The 24,703-nt window shown below is 42.3% G+C and overlaps 1 protein-coding gene and 1 non-coding gene across 4 annotated transcripts in view; one reads left to right on the top strand and one right to left on the bottom strand.

Moving 5' to 3' along the window:
- Positions 1-1,187: 1,187 nt before the first annotated feature.
- Positions 1,188-24,703, top strand: part of SORBS2 (sorbin and SH3 domain containing 2) — a 371,761-nt gene continuing 348,245 nt past the window's right edge. For all 3 annotated transcript variants that reach the window (XM_021938999.2, XM_021939004.2, XM_017959270.3), the window contains exon 1: positions 1,188-1,703. The gene's annotated coding sequence lies outside the window, so the exon portion shown is untranslated. The remainder of the gene's footprint in view (positions 1,704-24,703) is intronic.
- On the bottom strand, positions 11,735-11,838 carry LOC116274371. Its single transcript, XR_004182997.1, has one exon. It is a non-coding gene; the product is annotated as a small nucleolar RNA U13 (small nucleolar RNA).

Consider the following 24,703-nt stretch of genomic DNA (forward strand, 5'->3'; position numbering starts at 1 on the left):
AGAGGCCCTCTGTTAGTTTCTTCAGAGAATAAACCTTCTGTGTTCTGTAGGGAGAATGATGGGCAGTCAGGACACCTGCTGTTGTTAGCCCCATTTTCATCTCTGCCAATTCCAGAGCATATTGGGGCCGCTGACTTGGAAATGCTGCTGCTTCTTGACTCTCCCCATTGCTCGTTTGGGATCCAGCTCTCTCTGTCCAGCTACCACTTACCCATCTGCTTTCTTTTTCTAAATCGGGTTGCTGTTTTCTCCTATTTTCTTTGTCCTTGTGGGTTTATGGTTCTTAAAATAAAAACTTTATTGTCATTTGAGTGGGGCTTTGTGAGGGAGAAAGGGTTAAATGTAAGTGATCAATTTACCATCTTCCATTTGATGCCTCTCATTTTGAAAAAAACAAAACAAAACTGTCTGGGTGTGGTGGCTTATGCCTGTAATCCCAGCACTTTGGGAGGTCGAGGCGCGTGGATCACCTGAGGTCAGGAGTTCAAGACCAGCCTGGCCAACATAGTGAAACCCCGTCTCTACTAAAAATGCAAAAATTAGCCGGGTGTGGTGGCAGGTGCTTGTAGTCCCAGCTGCTCGGGAGGCTGAGGCAGGAGAATTGCTTGAACCTGGGAAGCGGAGGGGGTAGTGCATGGAGGTCACACCACTGCACTGCAGCCTGGGCAGCAGAGCAAAACTCGGTCTCCAAACAAACAACAACAACAACAACAACAAAACAGAACGAACAAAACAAAACCCCAGTGGGGACTTTTCAATACCCTGTTCTAGGTCCTTGACCAAATTGAATCCAGTACATGGACAGGAGATGATGAAGGTGTACTTTTGTTCTTTTCTCATTTCACTATTTTCATAGAGTAAAAGATTTGATTTTTCTTTCTGTTACTTGTCTTCTAGAGATGCTAAGGCAGGCTTTACCTTTTTGTCTGTCATTGGTCTTTACGTTTTTTATTATCAGAGCTATCTAAAATCAACCATAAATGTCATAAGAGCATTTTGTGTAAATGATTTATAACACTTTCTCGGGATGGCTTCAGTAGCCTTCTTCAACTACATCTCCTGGCGTTTTTAATAAGCCTCTTAATAGATTCTGTCATCCCCATCTGTTTTGATTTAAGGTTGATTATTACAGACACGCCGCGCTGCAAAAAGCCACCTGATCACTTCAGTAGTGTGTTATGCATGCATTCAACTCTAGGTATTTTCAGGGAAGAATCATGAAGCCGCTCCTGTTAAATCACATCCCTTTTATTAGGTCTCTCCTGGTGGATTACGTAGAACTTTGGAAAATTAAACATTAGACATGTTCATAGAAAATCATGTCACTGATTTTTAAAGCCAGCTCAATTTAACCTGCCACTGATTCCCTAATCAGCGCTTCTCTGACTGTATCCCGAGGGGAAATATATTGAACGCAGCAGAAGGTTAAGGCGGAGGAGCTGGGCTAGATTGGGAAGCAGCCAATCAGATGGGGAGGGTCCAAAGATCTGATGCCTCCAGGCGAGCAGCGCCAAGCTGAGCTGGTTAGTCTCCTTTTATTGCGGATGAACACCACACACATGTTGTGAACGCTCCCTAGGCTGGCTGCAGCGACCAGGCAGACCCGGGAGCTGAGAATAGAGGAATACCTGCCCAAGCAACTCATTCTGCACGGCAGCCGACGAGACAGCGATTTTCCTGTGCTGGAATGTGCCCATCCAAAGGTATCACTTCCTTTTCATTGAGTTTCTATATTTCTTAAGAATTATGGAAAGCAGAGATTGCTGATTCTGGAGGAAGATCACTGCTTCCTAGTAATGCTTTGTTCCTGTTCTCAGGCTAAGTGCCAGCTTTAAAACGGTTAACCTCTAGGGGAGAAGCTACTAAGCAGAATAAAGCAACACTTTACATTGCTTAAGCTGACTGTGCACAGACAGACCTTTTATTAGGATGGGTTCTTTGTTACTCTTGCTGTTGTTCGGAAGGCAAGCCGGTTACAAATGCAGCTTTCAACCTTCACATTCTGCTACCTTTATAACTAGGGAGACCTGGGGGAAGCCCTGGGGTGGGGGTGGAGGGTCTAGTATCTCAAAGGTTGCTGCAATTTATCAGCATCAGAGAGAAAAAGGGCCAAATTGCTGATCAAAGGTAGAGAAAGAGCATTTGGTTGGTATGAGGATTCTTCTGTACTTAGGACACAAGTTTTACAAAAAATGAACACTGCATATTTTCACTGTGCTTAATAATTAAGATGCCTTAATTATCATTTATAACTGACAGCTGGTGTGCTCGTCCAAAAGTCATCAGCGTGTTAGGCGCTCTTGTTTCAGTTGCCAAGGTAATTGGAAGGATAATTTAATATGTTAGAGTAACAAAAGACCCATGAGAAACATATTGCATTAGGTGAGGCATGAGATTGCTTTGTGGAGCGTTTATTTCTGAGAGTGAGTTCCTTCTTTTGTCTCTTGGCCCCATCAGTTATCTGTTAGAAGGAATAGCTATACCAGGGACTTTCATCATGTGCCATACAGTTAAACTAACACAGTTGTTTATCTATACAGTAGGCAAGATTCAGTTTCTGTCTAAGACATTAAATTGTTAGTCATATGGAAAGATTTCCCCGGGAAGTTGTTCATTATCCTCTGTGGGACAAGTGACATCACACATCACTGGGTTATGAATGATGGCTTGAGTGAAGTGGAGAGAAAGTGTTTTCTCAGGGAGCAGAAGTGAATGCAAACAGTGCTCTGCTTCATTTTCTAGTGATCTCTAAGAAACATGGCCCATAGAAATGTTAAATGTCACAGCAAATTATCAGGGCTAATCTTTTATGGTATATTTGTGGAAGCTCTTATAAGTCATGCAGATGCTTTGTGTAGTTACTTTTTTTAAAAGAAGGGACCTTTTACGGCATTGATTATAGTTTCTAAATTGCTAGGCTGGTGGTATTGGTTTTTTGTTTTTTTTTTTTTTTTGAGATGGAGTTTTGCTCTTGTTGGTCAGGCTGGAGTGCAATGGCAAGGTCTCTGCTCACTGCCACTTATCTGGTTCAAGCGATTCTCCTGCCTCAGACTCCTGAGTAGCTGGGATTACAGGCGCCCACCTCCACATCCTGCTAATTTTTGTATTTTTTAGTAGAGATGGGGTTTCACCACGTTGGCCAGTCTTGTCTCGAACTCCTGACCTCGTGATCTGCCTGCCTTGGCCTCCCAAAGTGCTAGGATTACAGGTGTGAGCCACTGTGCCTGGCCTAGCGTTATCTCTCTTTAATAGCCAACATTTGAAAATAATGAGTGCAAAACAGTAAGAGATGCTTCATTTATTCGTTCATTATTCATTTGTTTACTAATTATGGTCTGGTGAGTGAAAACACACTTTGCCTCTGTGACATCACCGATTATGCTGGCATATGATACAATTTGTGATTTTGTTTCTCAAAATATTTACAATGTACATAATTTTATTTGTAAAATATTATAAGCAAGTAAGATGAAAATGTACATCTAATATTTAAAAAGCCATTTATTTACATGTAATATAACTCACTATCAAAATAATACAAAGTTAAAATTCAAACTTTTAAGATTTAAAAATCAACTGTAAGATAAAAATAAGATTTTTTAAAATGTATGTGAGATTATTGTCTTACTTATTTCTATGTTTAAAAGGCATTGCTTTTGAGAAGGTGAATTAACCCATGAATCAGATGGTCACAGGGAGTCTGTTAGCAACCTCGATGAATGGCAATGGGAAGGTAGAGTGGGTATTATTCTGCAGAAGAGAATACAGACGGAGAATATCTTGGACTATAAGAAGTGTCCTTATACCTGAGATATATAAAATCTATTTCTAGTAAAGCAAGAATAAAAAGAACAGGCAGATTATAATCTTTAAAAATAAAGTTAGCATCAATAAAACATTTCAGGACAGCAAGAGATGAGTTAACTTAGGGAATGGATTAAAGCCAAAGAAAGGCCGTCTCCCTCGAGGATGTCCTCCAGGCATGAGATAATGGACCAAGGCTGGCCTTGGACACGCACAGACCTGGCAGAAAGCCCAGCTCTGCGCCTACTCCCTGCCCACACCGGGTAGATGGGCCCTACTTGGGCGGCTTATGTGAGTTGTAAGAAATCCACATAATTATAAGCAGTTCACATAAATACAAGAAGGGTGTAATTATAAAGGTGTGATAAAATCGATTCCCACCTCACTGGGGATGATGGAGTTGACATGATTACTCCTGAGAAGAGGGCCTGGCTACAGAGGCAGCAACAGAAAGGCCCTTATTAGTGTCTTTGTCTCTGTCCTCACTCTCTCCAGTCTCTTTCATCTCTCAGCTGACGTTGAGACTTCTACCTTTTCAGAGTATTGCCTTGGATTTAATGCTTTGAAGCCTATACAAATGCAAACAGCCTGGGGAAGTACACTTTAACACGTGATCCCACCTTGGTGTCCTGGTGGGATGTGAGCACGGAGGCTGGTGGGAAATGCTCAGTAGAAGAGAGATTTTTCAAAAGGAAGGATGGGAATACGGGACCACAATGATGCCAGTGAGAGAGGAAGGGCTGATTGGAGTCTGGGAAACATAAATATATATATATTTGTATTTTTCTGTCACCCAGGCTGGAGTGCAATGGCGTGATCTCGGCTCGCTACAACCTCCGCCACCCGGGTTGAAAGGATTCTCCTGCATCAGCCTCCCTAGTAGCTGGGATTCAGGTGTGTGCCCCTGCACCTGGCTGATTTTTGTGTTTTTAGTACAGACAGGGTTTCACTATGTTGGCCAGGCTGGTCTTGAACTCCTGACCTCAGGTGATCCACCCACCTCGGCCTCCAAGAATGCTGGGATTACAGGCGTGAGCCACTGCGCCCGGCCTGGGAAACACTTGAAGAGACCAATGTAACTTAATAAATGCCCACAGGGAGACCAGGCTGACTAGGAACCTACAGGTGGACTGTGGGCCAAAATGAAGTTTGAAGCTCAGGCTGCAACCTTAATGGGAACGTGACACACACACATTTTCTTTTTCTTGGCCACCTGTGAGGATGTTTGCTATGAGTGGTGACTCATGCTGTTTGTAGGAAGAATTTGTTTATTGGTTTGAAGGGGAATAAAGGAGAGGAAAAAGAAATCAAATGTAAGGGACAGAACAACATTTTTTATTTTTTGCCAGGAGAAGGCAGAATGTGAGGAGATAATGTGAGGAATGGCTTGCTTCAAAATTCATGCTGTCTGCATACATGCCGGACTTTGATCTCAACACAGAATGATACAGCCCCTGAGCAGGAATAATTTTCAAATTTGTGCAACCCTCCAGACTCTCCCTATTCAAGGGAACTGCACTGCATGCCTTGATTTTCTCAGACTTGAAATGAATCCCATATACTCCCACCTTTAGGGCTTAGGAGTGATTAAATCTAGCGAGGGTTGCATGCTACTTGAGGACCAAATACTCGGCACTGCCCAGGCTTGAGCAATGGGAGGGCCCCAATGTTCTCAGGTGACCTCTACCCACTAGCCCAGGCCTCAGTACCACCTTTAATCCCACTGAAATGCAAACACCTGGGGATGAAGTGACACTATAAAAAGCTATTTTGCTGGACTTGGTGGCTCACACCTATAATCCTAGCACTTTGGGAGGCCGAGGCTGGTTTATCACTTGAGGTCAAGAGTTTGAGACCAGCCTGGCCAACACGTTGAAACCCTGTCTCTACTAAAAACACAACAAAAATTAGCCAGAAGTGGTGGCATGTGCCTGTAATCCCAGCTACTCGGGAGTCTGAGGCAGGAGGATGGCTTCAACCTGGGAGGTGGAGGTTGCGGTGAGCTGAGATCTTGCCATTGCACTCCAGCCTGGCGACAGAGTGAGACTCTATCAAAAAATAAAAATAAAAAAAAAAGAAGCTATTTTAATCTTCTTCTACCACTTTTGATATTCTGTCATCTTTTTATAATTTTGGGGATGTTTGTTTCCTTTACCAGATTGGAATTCTTCCAAATAAAGAATAGAGTTGGTCTTCTAATTTATGATTGCCTAGCTAGCAAAATGCCTGTCACATAGAAAATATTGCATAAGTATTTGTTTAACTCACTAACACGATTTATTTCCCAAGAAGCTCACTGATGCATGCACATTGAGCTACCAAGCTGCCTAAGTTACACAAAGGGAAAAGTGGCCAAATTAATAGTCTCAATTTGACTTCACAATACAATCTGCAAATTAGGAAAATTTACCTTTGTTCAGCATCTCTCAGCAAACTTAGGTCAGTGGATCCTGGCACCTTATGGTACTGCTGATACCAGGGAATTGTGTTTATGCCCAAGCAAGTCTGACAAGTCCACACTGATAAAATAACAGGTTACTCTCATTCATTAGTGTAGGAGCCAAATCCAGAACGTGCAATGGCAGGGAGGGCTGTTGAGAACAGGTGCAAAGGACACCAGAAGTGTCTGCCACCTACTGGGAAGTGGGGGTTGGTTTCTAAGAGGGATGAAGGGCAGAGATGACAGGACGGCAGTACCAGGGCAGTGAGCTGGGCCAGAGGAAGGACCTCTATGATGAGGCAGGGTGATGGATCCCACGCTGGTCTTCAGAGAACACGGCCATTTGTCAGACATGGGAGGCTGGTCCTGTGTTACCCTCCACAATTTCTTAAACTCCTCTCACGTCTTTTCAGAATGCTTGTATGATCTGAGAAAGGAAGCCAAGTGCATGTTTTCCCTGATGTGCCTGAAGTGGTAGCATGATGGTACTTACCTGTTAACAGCTGGGACTGTGCGATTCTAAATCCTGTTAAGGCAGGTAATGAAAAACAATGAAGTTGTGCTGCACTGGAAGGATTCCAAAAACATTTGTCTTGTTTTGTTGAGTATGATGTCATTGAGGGATCATTTGTAGGTAGCATCTGGGTTTCTGACCTGTGAATCAATCCGTCTTACATTCCATCCTTCCTTCCTTGCTTTAAACTCTGCCAGTATTTTTCCTAGCAGTGGCACAGGGGAAGTACTGATAGGGGTTCATTCAGTGAACATTCAGCTTCCCCTGGAACTATCTGGGAACCCTATTCCATTCCTATTCTGTTCACAGAGACATTCAAGTTCCTTCCCCCAACCCCAAAAGAACAGATATCCACCGTGAAGGCCATAGCGCGATTTCCAAAGTGTCTCTCTAAGGAACATTCAGCCTGTTCTTAGAGGAAACAAGGGCAACATTGTTAAAACAGAGACTCTCAACAGGTCCAAATGTGTGTTAAAAATTAAAATATTGTTCCCAGCACGGTCTTGTATTAAGGCTCCAAATATGCATTTAAAAAAATCGTTGCTGGAATCCTGGACGGGGCATCCATCGCTCTTGAGTACACGTGAATTCTAGGTAAATGTTTGAATAAAGAATCTCTGTGAGAGAACGTGCGAAAATTGCCTCCAAACCCTCAACCTGCACAGAATATAGAGGTTCTCTAACCCACTCTGGTCTCCTCTTCCATCAACTGTGGCCAAACCATGACCATGACTTTCTCCCCAGACTGCAGCCTCCCCGAGATTTTATACTTCGTCGGCCTCTAATTCCATTGTATTCATCAGGTCTAGGATTACTTCCTAATTCACTATCAAAAATTGCTCGAGTGTTGAGCTGTAGCCCAATGTTACTTTAAAAATTCATTCTCAAAATATTCTTTTTTTTTTTTTTTGAGACAGAGTCTTGCTCGTTGCCCAGGGTGGAATGCAGTGGCACGATCTCGGCTCCCTGCAACCTCCGCCTCCCGGGTTCAAACGATTCTCCTGCCTCAGCCTCCCAAGCAACTGGGATTACAGGTGCCCGCCACCACACCTAGATAATTTTTGTATTTTTAGTAGAGACGGGTTTCACCATGGTGGCCATGCTGGTTCAAACTCTGGACCTCATGATCTGCCTGCCTTGGCCTCCCGAAGTGCTGGGATTACAGGTGTGAGCCACTGCGTCCAGCCTCAATATATTCTTGATAGGACCAGTTACCAATTGTAGCAAAAACTCTTTGTTCTTCTCTTCCCCTCTTCTTTTTGGCCTCCAGTTATTATGGTGAGCTGGTGGACCCTTGATTCCTTGAGTTTCGCGTGATGAAATGTCAGTGAGCACTGCGAGGATGCTGTTGTCAGTAATACTTCCCAAACAGGTCTCAGATGCAGCATTTTCTTTGAATTTCATACTGTGTTTGTTTAGACTCCTGCATCTCTCACCAGACAACTGCTCTAGGTTTTAATGGGCTTTTCTGCTTGTAAGACTCTTTCTTCTTTCATCTATTATCCACACTACTGCACAGTTATGATTGTTAAAATTCAATTTTTTAACATTATTCCTTCCCTTAAAACATGTCAGAGTGCCACTCCTCACTCTGCCCCCCACCCCCTTAGTCTCATCTCTTCCAAAGTGTGGTTGCAATCACGTGGACTTTAGTTAAAATCCTGACTGCTCCATTTTAGTAGTTGATGACTTGACTTTTATGTGAATAAAGTGGGACTGATATCTATCTATGTTGCATTTTACTTGAGGTTTAAATAATGAATGTCAGGTATCTAAGAGGCTATCTGTTTCAGAGTAGACACTGACAAAGTTGGAAACAGTTCTTTCTGCTCAGGTCCAGTCCAGATTCAATACTGGATGTGCCATCAAAGAGACTTTCATTCTCTGACACCTGCCTACCTTAGCAGCCTCCTGCTCCTCCCAGCCCACTGCTTCATCCTGCGATTGTATTCTTTGGCCATACTTGGAATTCTCAAACATTACATGTGGTTTAGTCTGCATTCCTCAATGTTTGCCATTATATGTGCTGTTTCCTCGATATGGAATACGGCATCTCTCCTCAACCCCTCCCATTTCCTGGAAATGTCTTGTGCATCATTGAACACATAGATAAAGGACACTGTTTCTTCTCGGTGATAATTCTTTATAATAACTCTTCAAGCATTTGATAATCCTTTCTATGTGCCAGGAGCTCTTTTAGGTGTTTTAAACATTTTATCTAATTCAGTATTGATTACCTTTCACTTTACAAGAAAAAGACACGTAATGTCTTTAATTAAAATGAAGTAACAAAGAAAAAATAATAATTTAATATTGAAATTCATAGCCTGGTGCGGTGACTCACGCCTGTAATCTCAGCATTTTGAGAGGCCGAGGTGGGTAGATCACCTGAAGTCAGGAGTTCGAGACCAGTCTGGCCAACATGGTGAAACCCTGTCTCTATTAAAAATACAAAAATTAGCCAGGAGTGGTGGCAGGCACCTGTAATCCCAGCTACTTGGGAGGCTGAGGCAGGAGAATTGCTTGAACCCAGGAGGCAGAGGTTGCAGTGAGCTAAGACTATGCTACTGCACTCCAGTCTGGGCAATGGAGCAAGACTCTATCTCAAAAAAAAAAAAAAAAAAAATTGAAATTCATTATTCTCCTAATCACAATATATTGTCTTCTCCATTACATTTATGAACTATTGGAGTGTGGAAACTAGTGATTATCATAGCTTGAATGGATGAATGAACAGAAAGATAGATGGATAGAAGAAAATTGGGAGGGCTAATGTGTATTAGGGGAGGTGAAACTGTTCCCTGAGACGGCCGATATTTTAGGAAGGGAATTATAACAAAGCCCAGAAATGCCTAAAAAGATGCTATGTAAACAAATAAATAAAAGCAAGGCAAACCAAGCTTAAATCAGGATAGTCTGCTGCAGATTAGAGAGGTTCAGGTAAGCTAGATGGCCTGATAGGAAACTAAGAACAGAGAGAAGCTGCATCAGAGGATTTCTGAAGGAATAGTCTAGGACTGCACTAAGAATGGGCTTCACTTCCTACAGAAATGAGCCAGAGTAGCCTAGATTGAGAACAACAACAACAACAAAAAACATAGATTAAAAAAAGAACCAGCCTCTTGAGGCATTCATAATATATTTGATTAGCACTTCCTTAGTGCCAGGTTCCCTGCTAAGCACATTACATGAATTGACTCATCTGAACTTCCTTTAAAAAATCTCAAGAGGGTGGAGCATAGTGGCTCACACCTGTAATCCCAGCACTTTGGGAGGCTGAGGCAGGCAGATCACCTGAGGTCAGGAGTTTGAGACCAGCCTGGCCAACATGGTGAAACCTCGACTCTGCTAAAAATACAAAAATTACCTGGGTGTGGTGATATGCACCTGTAATTCCAGCTACTTGAAGGCTGAGACAGGAGAATCACTTGAGCCCCGGAGGCGGAGGTTGCAGTGAGCTGAGACCATGCCATTGCACTCCAGCCTGGGCAACAAGAGCGAAACTCCGTCTCAAAAAGAAAAAAAAAAAAAAAAAAAAAAACGAGAAGAAAAGAGATTTTGTAATCCCCATTTTGTAGCTGAGATGACAGAACTGTAGCCGGACTAGTATAAGACCACAGAGGTAGCAATTGGAAGGTTGAGTTGGAACCCAGGTTTGCCTCACTTTTGCCTTTTATGACTCTGCAGTTCTGTCCCTCTAAGGATACTGTGGGAGATGGTTTGGGCTTAGAAAAAAAAGTGAATTAACCTAGGAAGAAAAGAGCTCACATCACCTCCAAAGTTTGACACTAGAGGAAAATCAAGAAATGAAAAGCCCAGGAAATTAAAATACGAGAAGAAACAGGCTTCCGTTCCCTGCTAAACTCATTGAGGATTGTGAGATTTCCCTGACTATAGTGCAGATCCCCTGAGAGTCCCATTACTGTGACAGGGAGATTGCTGTGGACACTGAAGACTAACCAAATGCATGGGTTGCATTTTTTCTGGATGAGGGGTAGGGAGAGGATGGGGAAGGAATTCAAGAAAACTGAAAGGGGAAAAGCTATAAATGCCAGGGCCATGAACTGTGGAGACAAAAATCCTCCTTTTTCCCTTGACGCCATTTTACCCTGGATACGTAATTGTTGGGGAATGGAGTAGAAATTGATGGGAGGAGGTGACAGCACCAAGTCATGGGTCAGGTACCCATCTGTGGGGGTGCACCCCAGGGAGAGGTTTGATTGTATGACCCTGGCACACATAGTCATGGATGAAAGACGATTTCTGGAATCAGAGAGCAATCAGACAGGTCATAATTTTGCATTTTATTTAATTGAATTAAGCATGTTTATCTGTTCAATGAAATAAAAAGCCAACTGAAGGTTTTATTGTCTTATTTGGCACTTTAATTGAAAGATGTGTGCTGTAAAATATATTCTATTTACAAAATTAGGTTCAGATGTACATTAAGTGTTGAATTTATTTCATTGCTATATTTTGAAAAGAATGAGTTCATCATTTAGAGGAGAAGTAGGGTGGATGAGGAGATGGAAGGATGTTTGTTTGTTTGTTTGTTTAATTGGCTTTGTATTTCCTTTGCTGATGTTTTGATTAGAACACTACAAAGAAAATATATTTGGAGACAAAAATGTGCAAGAAGTGTCATACATTGATTTTTCTGGAATTCATATCTATGTCTAACTCTCATCTCTAGTTATAAGCTTCATCCATTTTCAGATTCTTTCAGATGCTAACCTTACAAAACATATTTGTAGGCTTGTTGCTTTTTCCAACCCATTCCTGTTTCTTCTATTCTCACCATTGCCTTCACTCACACTCACATTTTTTTTGGTTCCAATTATGACAATAATCTTGTGACAGATTTCTAGGCCTGGGTCCTCCAACTTCTACATACTTGACAGAGTTGACTTTCAAAAACACACATTTACTCATGTTCTCTTTTTCCTTTTCTTGTTTTTCCCTTTTTTTCTTTCCCACATCCTATGGGTGCTGTACAGATGTGGTAACAAGGTCTGAGGGAGGCACATGTCAGATATGTGCATAGAAACCCAATCATCGCACTCATCAACCCTAAAAGGATCACTTCCTCATGTGAGTAACTTTCTTAAACTTTTTAAAGATAGCTCTTTGTTCTCAGAAGAAGGTCCAGCTTCGCTCATGGATTACAAAGTCTTGACCATCTCTCAACCTGCGAGCTCCCAACAGCCTCTGCCCCATTGCCGTGTAGCTGCCAAACACGTGGTGTTTCTCCATCACCCTTGCCTTTCTGACTGCTGCTGCTTCTTCCTGGAGCATCATTCCCTACCCCTCCATCCCATCAGCCACTTCTTACTCTGGCCCGAAGGCCTCCATTTCCAGGCACGTGGCACATCTCACAGCATGCGCCTGCTCACACGCTCAGCCAGCATGGATCAGATATCTGTCCTCTCCGCTCATTCAGCACCTGCTTGTGTTTCTAACACATCAACCATTTTTCATTTATGTTTGCCTGATTCTCAAGAAATGTTTGTTGAGTGAATAATGACAAAAACAAGAATTCCTAAAATGAAAATGGCAAAGAACATATATTTCCTATAGGAATATAACCAGTGGAACACTAGAAGAGGATCTGTAGAGGAAATCCAATTTTCTTCCTAAAGGTTTACCAAAATTGCCCAATGATCAGGACATAACTTGGAATCTGAATCATCATCATTTTCATTCTTGTTGTGAAATGTTGCCCATTAAATATGCTTCCCCTTGACCTAACCTCAAAAATTTGAAAACATAGCTAAAAAGTTTGCTAAGTCATATGTTATACCTTTTATATGTTGATAATTCTGTCTAAATTTTTGGCTTTGTTCCCTCATTTATTCAATATTATTATTTCAGGAGAGAGCTGATGGGGTTCATAAACTCAAAATGGTCACCTTGTCATTACAATGGTTATTGTATCAACAAGTTGACAGAATCCAACAGGTGGACTAAACCTCCAAGCTATCACAATGCATTTAGCTTAGTAACTGCTGATGGTTTATGTTCTACTTAATGTTCGGGCCCGTCTCCAAATCAGCACCAACTTTTGACTAAAACGTGGTGGGCATTGGCATATATGAACACATTGCACAGTGTGATTCATAAGCTCCAAAAGTTCCTAGAGCACTCACGATTTTATGTTTGGAGCACCCTTGAAAGCCTTGATATTAGTGTTCTTTCTCCTATAAATTGTTGGCTGTTGCATTGGAGAAATTCAGTGACAGGGTGGTTTTGTAACAGGGGTTTGACACCAAATGTTTCGGCTGTTGGTGGTGATACTAATCTTGCACTTACCTGTGCCATGGGATTGAAGGAAAAGCCCATTGTTTTATGATTGTGAGACACGCCATAATACGGAGTGTCCACAAATGACTTTCACAGTATCATGTTCTTCATACTCGTCTTCATTTTCCAGGATGTAAAGTCACTTGATGCGCTTGTCTCATGAGTATCTGCAACGAAGCTTCACGGATATATCTATGTTTCTGAACTCTTTTAGTTATGCCAGCATTTTCCTGTTAAATATTTATAATGACTTGGTGCCACATTTCAGCTTCTCTATAGTTTGAAAAGTGTCAGTGCATCAAAAGGGCTGTGTGATTTCTGCACTATGCATTTCAGATCCAAATTTTCGATGTGTTGTGTCTTTATAGTCTCTAGATTGACTATATTGTATAAATTCATATCTGGTCTCATTTGTTAGGAAATCTCTGGAAATGAAATGACATTGAGACTCAATCTATGTAAGTATTTAAGTGATGTGGCTGACATCGCATTGATGTCAATGCAAGTCAGTTTGGAAACTAGGCCCAGGCTAGTGGCCACACAGTGGCTTTCATTGGGTGCTTCTCATCTCTATTTGGGGGCCCAAAAACATTTCTTGCCAGTCATTTAGAATTTGCAGAAGATTTAAGAAAAAGTAGTTGGCTATGTAAGCATTTGGCTCTGTGTGGAGCACGTACGATCAGTTTTATTACAGGAGGTTTCATAAAATAGTTCCCAATAAGGAGTGCAGAATGACAAATGTAATAGCTCCCAATAAGGAGTGCAGAATGACAAATGTAAGTAGGACATAGCTTTGCTGAGTAATTTTCTGAAGCACTACCATTAGCTTCATTTCAACATTTTTACATTCAACATTTACACAAACACAATGGTTGAAGGAATAGTACATCAAATACCCACTAGCTGGATTTAATTATTAACACGTTGCCATACTGCTAGGTCCTCACGGGCATGTGTTTTGAAGAAGCATTTGAAAATAAATTGCAGGCATTGTGATGCACTTCACTCCTAGAAACAGGAGACCCCAAGATAAGGGTATTATGTTACATGGCCTCAATTTTATAATACAACTAAGAAAATTAATAGTTTTCTAATGCAATCTAACATCCATTTCACTTTTAGTCTTTTTCAATTGTTCCTTTTAAATTATTTTATTCTTTTGTTCTTCAACCAGGTTATACTGGAGGCTCAGGAATTTTATCTCTATTGATCTAATATATTCCCTCTGCTATTTTTCCCTATGACATTGACTTTGTGAAGCGAACAGGCCAATTGTCTTGTAAAATGTCCCACAATGAGGATTTGTGTGATTGCTTTATTGAAATGATGGTCCCTTTGGTTCCTATTAACTAGAAATTACTTCTTACAGCTTGAGCAGGTACCATTTGTATGTTTTTGGCAAGAATATGTCCTAGATGATGTTTCTCTGGCATCACACCTGGAGGCACACAATTTCATGACGTCAGAATTCAGTGATGCTGCAGTTGATTGTTTGGTTAAGGTGGTGACTGCCAGATCTTTCCAAAAAGAAAGGTTTTCCCTTTTGCAATCATTAGGTAATCTGAGGGGTGGTAATTTGTTACTACGTGGAATATCCTATTCGTCAATAATTACTAGGATTGTAGGTTGAAATGGCCTTAAGCAACCCAAGGGATCTTTCCTGAATATCTCTTTTCTGAATGTGTGTGAAGGTGATCTATGAGGAAATTATTTCTCCTAGAAGTACCATTAATCCAAATCTGTTTCATCAGGAAAAATGTCATAAGCCTTCTAAAAGTTATTGTTGCATTAAACCATCTACATTAAAGAAAAAATAGATGATGTCAAACAGATTATCTGTGGAATTTATTTTCTTGTGTCCTAATTATTAAATACACAACTGTCAGTTCATCATCTGGGTGTAAACCACATTTTTTCTGCTACTCTCAGAAACAAGTAGAACAAGTTGGAGAGAAAGCTATCACTTGTTTTTCCAGTAATTCTATCAGATTATGAACCGCTCTGCAAAGTAATGGAAGATCTAAGATAAGACATACATGATCTCTTTCCCTATCTACCTTGCAAATTCCTTAAAGGCAAGAACCATAGTTCTGATTTTGGGGTGGGGATAAAATAAGGGGCAAAGGTGGAAATTGTTCTAAGAGCGTGGGGACACATTGTACTGAGGGACAAGAGTAAAGAAAATATAGGGCCAGGCGCGGCAGCTCACACCTGTAATCCCAGCACTTTGGGAGGCCGAGGTGGGTGGATCACGAGGTCGGGAGATCGAGACCAACCTGACCAACATGGTTAAACCCCGTCTCTACTAAAAATACAAAAATTAGCTGGGCGTGGTGGTGCGCGCCTGTAATCCCAGCTACTCAGGAGGCTGAGGCAGGAGAATCACTTAAACCCGGGAGGCAGAGGTTGCAGTGAGCCAAGATTGCACCACTGCACTCTAGCCTGGGTGACAAAGCGGGACTCCATCTCAAAAAAAAAAAAAAAAAAGAAAAAGAAAATAAAATATGAACCTAGGGAAATGTAGTCAGATAAATGAAGGTCCTGTTCGATTTGAGGACACAAAAAGTGCTTTCCTAAGTGGGCTATGGGGAGCCCGTTGCCCAAAGAGCTTCTATAAATTCTTTCCTCCCAGCAGCATTTCAGAGCTACGTGAAAATTCCAAACAGAAGGAAGAAAAACTGGAATTTTCGTCAGTATCTTGCTTAGTTTCTCCAAGTCTTAGTTTTTTTTTTTTGTTTTTGTTTTTTTTTTTGTTTTTTTTTTTTTGTTTTTTTTGAGATGGAGTCTTGCTCTGCTCCCTGGGCTGGAGTGCGGTGGTGTGATCTTGCCTTACTGCAACTTCTGCCTCCTGGGTTCAAGCGATTCTCCTGCCTCAGACTCCCAAGTTGCTGGGATTACAGTCGTGCACAACCACACCTGGCTAATTTTTGTATTTTTAGTATAGATGGGGTTTCACCGTGTTGGCCAGGCTGGTCTCGAGTTCCTCACCTCAGATAATCTGCCTGCCTTGGCCACCCAAACTGCTGGGATTACAGGTGTGAGCCACCGGGCCCAGCCATCCAAGTCTTATTTTTCTTACATAAAATAAGTAATTTGAAAGTTATTATCTCTAACGTTCTTTCCACCAAAATGACTCTGTGGATCCATGGGTCTGAAATGTGTTACGTAAGACTGGAGGTGGGGCTGGAGAAATGGGTGCAATCATATTCGTGTTGAGGACAGGAATAAGGAGGAAAAACCAGACCTGAGAGAGCGTGGGCTAAATCAGGGGGAAAGTAAGAAACTGGACTGTCTCCAGGATAGAAAGCAGGTCATTTTCAGGGAAGTGAGCTTCGTGTGAGAAGATTACAAGAAGCAATGCTTGGAAAGGTACGCAGAACTCTTCATTCGTTCAAGATTTTTGAGGGCCTCCTATATGTCTAGACCGAGAGGATCCAGAGATAAACAAGTATATTATTTCCATGTTCTCATGGAGATAGTATGTTAGTGGGAAAAGACAGGTAATAAATCATAGGAAAAAAATGTGACCTCGTGGCCCTCTAATGCAATGGTTAAAGGTAAAGGCTTTAGAGCCAGACCATCTACATTCAAATTCCAGCTCTCCAACTTGATCTGCAGCAAGATAGTTCACTTTTTCCTGCCTTAGTGTCTCATCTGTGTAATAATGGGACCCATTTTATATGGCTGGCACATGAGGATTAAAGAGGAAATAAATGTAAAACTTTAGAACAGTGTCCGACACCTGGTAAGTCTGAAATACATGTTAATTATTATTATTACTATTATGCAGATAAGTGTTGTGATAATAATGAAGTAGATGCATGGCATGGTTTTTCAACCTTAATTCTACTGACATTTGTGGGGGCCTGAAATTCTTTTTTGTGGGCAGTCATCCAGTGCATTGTAGCATCCCTAGCCTCTACTCACTAGATGCCAGTAGCAACTCCCAGTAACGACCACCAAAAATGTCTCTAGCCATTGCTAAATCCCCCCAGGGAGGCAAAAGTCTCTCCTGATTGAAAACTGGGTTAGAGAATAAAGAGTACAATATTTTTAGATAGGGCAGTATAGGACTCCTCAAAGAAAAACAGGAACAGACTCCCGAATGATGTTGTGCACACCTTTTGCAGCCATGAGAAAACCTGGGGGAGACGGTTCTGTAGAGGCGACAGCAAAGATAAAAGTCCCTAGGCTGGAAGTTGGTGTAGAGGCAACAGCAAAGATAAAAGTCCCTAGGCTGGAACACGTTGGTGTGGCCAGCTTGGGTGAAGAGTAAGATTATGTGAAAGAAGTAGGCAGGGTCAGTGTCTGAAGGGCAGTGAAGACCCTGGCAGTCAGTTTGGACTTTATTCTTTATATGCTGAGAAGCTATTAGAGGGTATTAAGCCAGAGAATGATACAGCAGGAAAGCTGGTGAGGAAGGGAATGCAAGTCCAGTGAGAGATGAGGGGGCTTGCATAGGAACAGTCAGAGGCCATGGTTGGGGAGGTGGTGAGCTGCAATAGGATTGCAATGTGTGATGGTGGAAGAACATGTAGAATGGTTCTTCACGCATGGAGAATAAAGGTAGAAAGGGAAGAGCACGTTTATGAGGAAGGAGTTTAATGACTCAATAATTCTGTCTAGGCCGTGTGCCGTTTGCCTCCTGCAAGTGGTAAGTGGGCTGTTGACTAGTTTGGAGATCAAGTGAAAGGTTGGTCCTGGAGCTAGATAATGTTTGGGAGCTATCAGCGTTTAGACAGCACTTAAACCATGGAACCTTCTGAGATCACCAAAGGAGAGAGGAGGGTGAGGTGGGAAGGCCACGGACCAGTTCTGAAGCGTGCCTACATTCTCTGAAGAGGTGGAGAAAACAGAAGTGGCCGGTGATGTCGATCAGCCCAGAGGGTGTGTGGTGTCTTAGAAGAGAAGAAAAGAAAAGAAATGCTTCAAGAGGGTGTGGCTCATCTGGGTCAAATGCTACCAAGAGGTCAAGTACGAAGAGAACTCTGACAGATGTCGGGATTTGGCAAGGTGGACAGCGTTGGTGGCTGTGATGAGAACGGTTTCACTGGGGACGTGGGGATGAAGGGCTCACTGCAGTTCATTCTAGAACAGTGGATGGGCATTAAGAAATTTGAGACAGGAAGTGCAGATACCTCTTTGGAGAACTGTGCCTGGGAAGGGAAGGGAGAAATAGAGCAGCAGTCAGAGAGGAATGTGGACCACAGAACACACAGTTTTCTGGTTAAGGTGGAGGTATTACAGCATATGTGAATGCCGATGGAACTATTCCAATGAAGAGAAGGAAACTGATGATCCAGCAGGATATTAGGAATGATTGCTTGGAAGAATTTGTTGAGGAATGGAAGAGGTAAAATACGCCGTTGACAATGGGTCAGTTTGTCTGATGAGAGAAGGATGGACAGCTCAATAAAATGAGAGAGGAGAGAAATTTAGGTAAAATGGTGCATTTGGGGTGGAAAATAAAGTAATTTGTGTCAGAATACTTCTATTTTCTTAAAGTATAAAGCAAGACCATCAACATATGGCCAGAACGCAGAGGTCAAAGGGCTGAACAAAAGTTAAAAAGGCATTGAGTATTCTTTTAGGAGAGTGAACAAGAATATTTATTGGGAAATCTGTCAGAATCAGCAGGCAGTTTTAAATGTTGATGGAACTGTGTAGTGATATATTTAAAGCGAGACTCATGAGCACATTTGCATGCTTTTCTTTGTTGCTTTCGTGCTTTGAAGCGGACATAATGTAGTTAGGGGGTTGAATGTCCAGACGGGTGTATTGCCAGGCACGTGTACAGTGGGAGAACAGAGGAGCAGGGGATGAAGGCAGAATACAAAGGGACATTTGCACTGGTGGTTCTAGCCTCCAGGCTGCTGGGGAGGAAAGAAGCCTGTGGGGAGCGGTGCTGACTGGTGGGAAACTCATAGGGTTGGTGCACTGGGGTTCTCAGGGAGGTGGAACATAACCAGAGCGTAGACAGCAGGAGAAGTTGCCTGGAATGATCAGAGATAATTATCAGAGTGGATGCTTTCCACTGAGATTTCAGAAATGGTCAGGTCATTGGTGATGAATGGTGAGATTATAGAGAGCTTTGACATGCAGGACAAGAAGTTTGAATTCTGATCTTTTTGAGCAAGTTGTTCAATCTGGAGTTTGTGGACAAGTTTTAGAGCATGGAACTAGAATAAAAGGGTGTGTGTGTGTGTGTCTACATTTTTCTGAGAGAGAGGATCATCAAAAGAATATCTGAACTACAAAATGTTAAGAATGATTTCTTTGTCGGGCGCGGTGGCTCACACCTGTAATTCCAGCACTTTGGGAGGCCGAGGCGGGTGGATCACCTGAGGTCAGGAGTTCAAGACCTGCCTGGCCAACCTGGTGAAACCTCATCTCTACTAAAAATACAAAAATTAGCTGGACATGGTGGCGGGTGCCTGTAGTCCCAGCTACTCACAGGAGAATCACTTGAACCAGGAGGTGGGGGTTTCAGTGAGCCAAGATCATGCCACTGCACTCCAGCCTGGGTGACAGAGCAAGACCCTATCTCAAAAAAAAAAAAAAAGAATGATTTCTCTAAAACCTAGGAGGTGGGCAGCCGCTGACAGTCTCTGAACAGGAGTAATGGTGTGAGCGTGCTTTTTACAAAGATGACACTGAGTTTGAAGGGGCAGAGAGAGGAAGATATTCCGACTCTGAAGAGATGTGTAATTCTCCACTTACCTGGCACAGAAAGGAGTAGATGCTGGAGCTGACTCCACAGCACAGCACCCGTGGGGCTGGACGCCGGTGCCCGCTGAGGAAGCATCCCTCTCCACATCATACTGTATTCATCGCTCCCTCATTCCTCATTCCCCCTCCCCTCCACTTCCAGCTGAAATAAAGTGGTTTTAATGAGGCATCACTTGGTGAGCTCTCGAATCAGGAGCCTGTAGGAGGACTTAACCAAAGATGTAGAGTCCTGCTAAATGCATCTTTCGTCACTTTGGGGTAGGAGGACAGACCTAGAGGTACTGTTTGATGAAGGATTTAGTGCACTTGTTCCTGTGCTCGGGAAATACGGAGTTCTCCACTTCTGAAGTTGAGCACTTTAGTGCCCATCAACCTTAAGACTGAGGTATGGTGGTGTCCACAAAGAGCAAAAATCTTGGATTCAGATAATCCAAGTTTCTTTTAACCCTTATAGTAGCAGCTGTTTCATTTAACCCTTAGAGTAGCTCTGTTAAAAAAAAACTGAACCTATCTCACTATAAGAGTAAATAAACAGAAGTTTCAAGAAATTACCTCACCCACGGTGAGACTGCTGGTACAGTGCAGAACTTGATATACTTTTCAAAAGGTCACGTGTGTTTCTCGAAGCTTTAGGAAACACGCTCATCCAATTCTCGTAAATCTCTCACTCACTCTGGCACAAGCACAAGACAAATGAGTTTTCCTTAAAATTGGGTTCAAGCACCAGGCTGACAGGAAACCATGTCATAATTAAAATCAATCAATGTCATGTTGAAATAGAATGACTTGTCATTCAAGAAGAGAATTCTGAGTGGAATTTCAATTACATTTAGAATGAAAATAACTGTGCTATGTAATCTTTTAGAAGGTAGTCCTCTTACTCTCTAACAAGCTGAATTTATTTTTCAAAGCATTCTAATTAGACATTCTTGAGGAATTTCCACCTGTAGTGAAACTGACAGCCAGGGCCATGCTGTGCCATGCTGTGCCGTGCGTGCTATGCTGTTGGTAGTGAGAGCAGAAGCTGGGTGTGGGAGAGGAAAGGAGACTCTTGAGCAGTCTGGGAAACAGAGAAAAAGGGAAATCTTCTGTAAACTGCATTTCTAATCACCATGATGACCATGTTTTCTAGCCCTAAAATTGGGATATGTGACTTGACAGAGAGACAGAATACTGAAAATTGGGGTAGATCAGAAATACGGGATTTATGGTCATCACCCTATTATCAATAGTGGCAAGGGGCAGCTTGAAGAATTCACAATTAAAATTTAGATTAGATTTGAGGAAATTTACTTTAAAAATTAATTTCTGAATATATGACACTTGTGAACATTCAATTGTCTGTCTTGAAAGCTTCCCACCACCTCCTTCTCTTAAATATCCCCTTTATGAGTTCCCATCCCTACTACCTACTTTATAACTTTGTGTCATTGATGGTTTAAGTACCCATTGCCTATGTGCAACTGCATCCAGCCTTTGTAGTTTTGGAACCGAGGATACTGCCCACTCTCAGTTGGCCTTCAATAAATGTTTGTTGCAGGGATGGAGGGTGGGTGAAACTGGAGCCAACCAGAGCCAGGATAAACCACGTACCTTGGTGCTTTTCTTGTGAAGGCTTTATGTTTACTTCTTTTGGTACAACTAAATTTGGGACTAAGTTTGAATAGCACGAGTCTCCTCATTGAAAACTTACCATTGGCCAGATGCGATGGCTCACACCTGTCATCTCAGTAGTTTGGGAGGCCGAGTTGGACAAATCACTTGAGCTCAGGAGTTCAGGACCAGCCTGTCCAACAGGCAACATGGTGAAACCTCATCTTTACAAAAAATACAAAACTTAGCTAGGCGTGGTGGTGCATGCCAGTAATCCCAACTTCTCGGGAGGCTGAGGCAGGAGAATCACTTGAGCCCGGGAGGAAGAGGCTGCAGTGAGCTGAGATCGTACCACTGCACTCCAGCCTGGGTGACAGTGAGACTCTATCACAAAGAAAAAGAAAACGTACCTGTACACTACTCTCCCACTTAATTTTCAAAGGTAGCCTGTGTCTCTTTTCCACATTCTCCCATGATGCTAGGCGTTACCAACTGTGTCTCTGAATTATTGGTGTCTCTGTGGAGAATAAAACATGTTTTCCACCCATATGCATATCTCAAAAACAGCCCACCATTCTAGGTTTTAACTGGACGGATTCAAATTGGTGATAATTAACCCTATCAATACCGCAATTAAAGTTGGTATGTCTAAAGAACTAGTTCTTGGGTACTAATAAAGGCTACTCATGGTAAGATGCTGGCCTTTTGGTGGGGTTAGTTCTGATGATCTAATATCTTAATATTGCCATAGCACTTGGGATCATGCTGGGACATAGTGAGAGACATTTATATGTTTGCCATTATCTTGCTTTATATCTCAACAAGCTTATGGGGACAGAGAAAACTGATGCAAAAGTCAAGGAGTCTCTTAAATGCATTATCTCCCATGGCTTAGTTTTGAGTTTCTTGTTACAGATAAGTGATGTTTAAGCACAAAATAATAAATCTAAAATGTTGTATTGACAGCAGAGACTCAGGACCTTTATGGTGGGACAGAAGCTTGTGGAAATAGTAGATACCTGGGATTGAACCCCTTGTTTCTTTAAGACCAGAAAAGCTTCTCAGTTCCTGCATTTGGCTTGGGTTTTACTAACTGATACATTGCCCATTGGTTTGTGGGTACGAACTGTGTTTCTTTGGATTTTTCTTAAGAATTAGGGAAAGAGCTGCATTAGCCTTGGTTGTTGGCGGATTTTGATATCTGTAATGATTTGACTTGGGATAGAAAGACAGAACATAGTTCATACATAGAAAGCACCACCCAAAATATCTAAAGTGCAAAGGATGGAGAAGCGACCTGACTCAGTAACAAACTATCCCGAAGAGCCATGATCAAGCATCTTCTCCTTGAGGAGTCTAGGGATGCACAGGGGCTGGGGGAAAGCAGGGGACAGAACAATGTTTAGAAATATAGACCTAGTCTTGAGTATCTGATTAGAGTTGAATGTCAACAACTGCCTTGACTTCTCTCTTAAAAATTTTTTTTGAGATGGAGTCTCACTGTCGCCCAGACTGTAGTGCAGTGGCGCGACCTCAGCTTACTGCAACCTCCGCCTCCTGGGTTCAAATGATTCTCTTGCCTCAACCTCCCGAGTAGCTGGAATTACAGGGGCCTGCCACCACGCCTGGCTAATTGTTTTTTTGTATTTTTAGTAGAGCCAGGGTTTCGCCATGTTAGCCAGGCTGTTCTCGAACTCCTGACCTCAGGTGATCCACCTGCCTTGGCCTCCCAAAGTGCTGGGATTACAGGCGTGAGCCACCGTGCTTGGCCAAAAAAATTTTTTTTACTTTACTATGTAAAATCTCATATTGCTTTGTGGAAGGGTGAGAGTTTTCTAAACAAAAGCAAATTGGATGCCTTTATTCTAGAAGAGTGTCTTCATCCCGTTTTACTGGTAGAGTGCAAGCCTTTGCATGGCAGGAACAGTGTCTTATTCATGTTTTATCCTGAAGGGCTTACAGAGGTCACACCATGAAGAGCGGTTCTGAAAATCATCTGTGGAATGAATAAATGAATGAAAGCAGGAAAGGCTCTGGTCCTCTAGATTCTTATTCAAACAGTGTACGAGTTGCTATATTATCCAACAAGGGCATGCGGGAAAAGATAGGAGGGTTAAAAGAGAAATCAGTCAGCAAAAGTGCTAACCAGAGAGGGGCTTTCAATGAAACCTACTGGGAAAAGTTGGCGGATGTGTCTTCCTTAAAGGTTTTATTTTTTCCTATGGGGAAAAATGCTTTGAAGGAAAGACTTTTAATTGAGAACAAAACCACAGTCTCTGGAAAGTGTGCAGCTTAGCAGGCCCGCTACAGAGAGACTTTAAAGCCGGTGGGAGGTCAATTTATATCCCTAAGCTTTGTAATCTTTCCCAGAAGGGTCTTCATTTCAGGTGGCCTACTTTCACCGAAATGCCACTGATGTTGGCTAAGTTCTGTTTCCTTTCAATTCATATTTTGAAGTCTTAACCTCCAGTGCCTAAGAATATGACTTTTTTTGGGAAATGAGTGGCTGGTAAATTAACTGATTAGTTAAGATGAGGTCATTTTGGAGTAGGGTGGGCATTTAATCCAATATAAGTGCTGTCCTTATTTATAAAAAGTGGAAGTTTGGACACGGACACACACACACAGGGGGAATACCATGCAAAGACGAAGGCAGGGATCCAGGTGATGCGTCTACAAGCCAAGGAAGCCAAAGACGCCAGCAAGGGGAGAGGCAGCAACAGACTCTCCCCCACAGCCTCGGAAGGAACCAGCCAGCTGTAACCTTGATCTCAGACTTCCAGCCTCCAGAACTGTGAGATGATAATACATTTCTCTTGTTTAAGCCATCCTGTCTGTGGTACTTTGTTATCACAGCCCAAGCAGACGAATAGACCCACAAGATGATTCAAACACTGCTGTACTTTAATGGTTACTGCGAAATACCGCAGTTCATGATAATTCTACAGTCTTACTCTAGAACTGCTGTAATGTTCAAGTAGACATAAGATCACTGGGTGGATTGTGTTTTTACCAACACACGAAAATATAATTATCCGTGAGCACCGTGCTGCCTTTGGAGACACTGCTGGGACTGTGACTCAGACCTCCCTTGAGAAAACTGGTCATTAGGAGTCACAGTGATGTGGAATCAACTTTGTCTTTCTGAAACGCTGGAGGTACTCATCATAGCCTGGACCGCCTGGGATCTGCGTGTTTTCTCCGTGTTGTAATGATGTGAAACGCTTTATCAGCACAGGAAGGCGTTTTTAGGAGAAGCGTTTTGAATCAGAAGGCTTAAGAAGAATTCTACTTTTCTCGTGAGTATCAAGTAGTTGATTATT

This window comes from Papio anubis, chromosome 3, assembly GCF_008728515.1.
Source record: "Papio anubis isolate 15944 chromosome 3, Panubis1.0, whole genome shotgun sequence".
Lineage (NCBI taxonomy): Eukaryota > Metazoa > Chordata > Mammalia > Primates > Cercopithecidae > Papio > Papio anubis.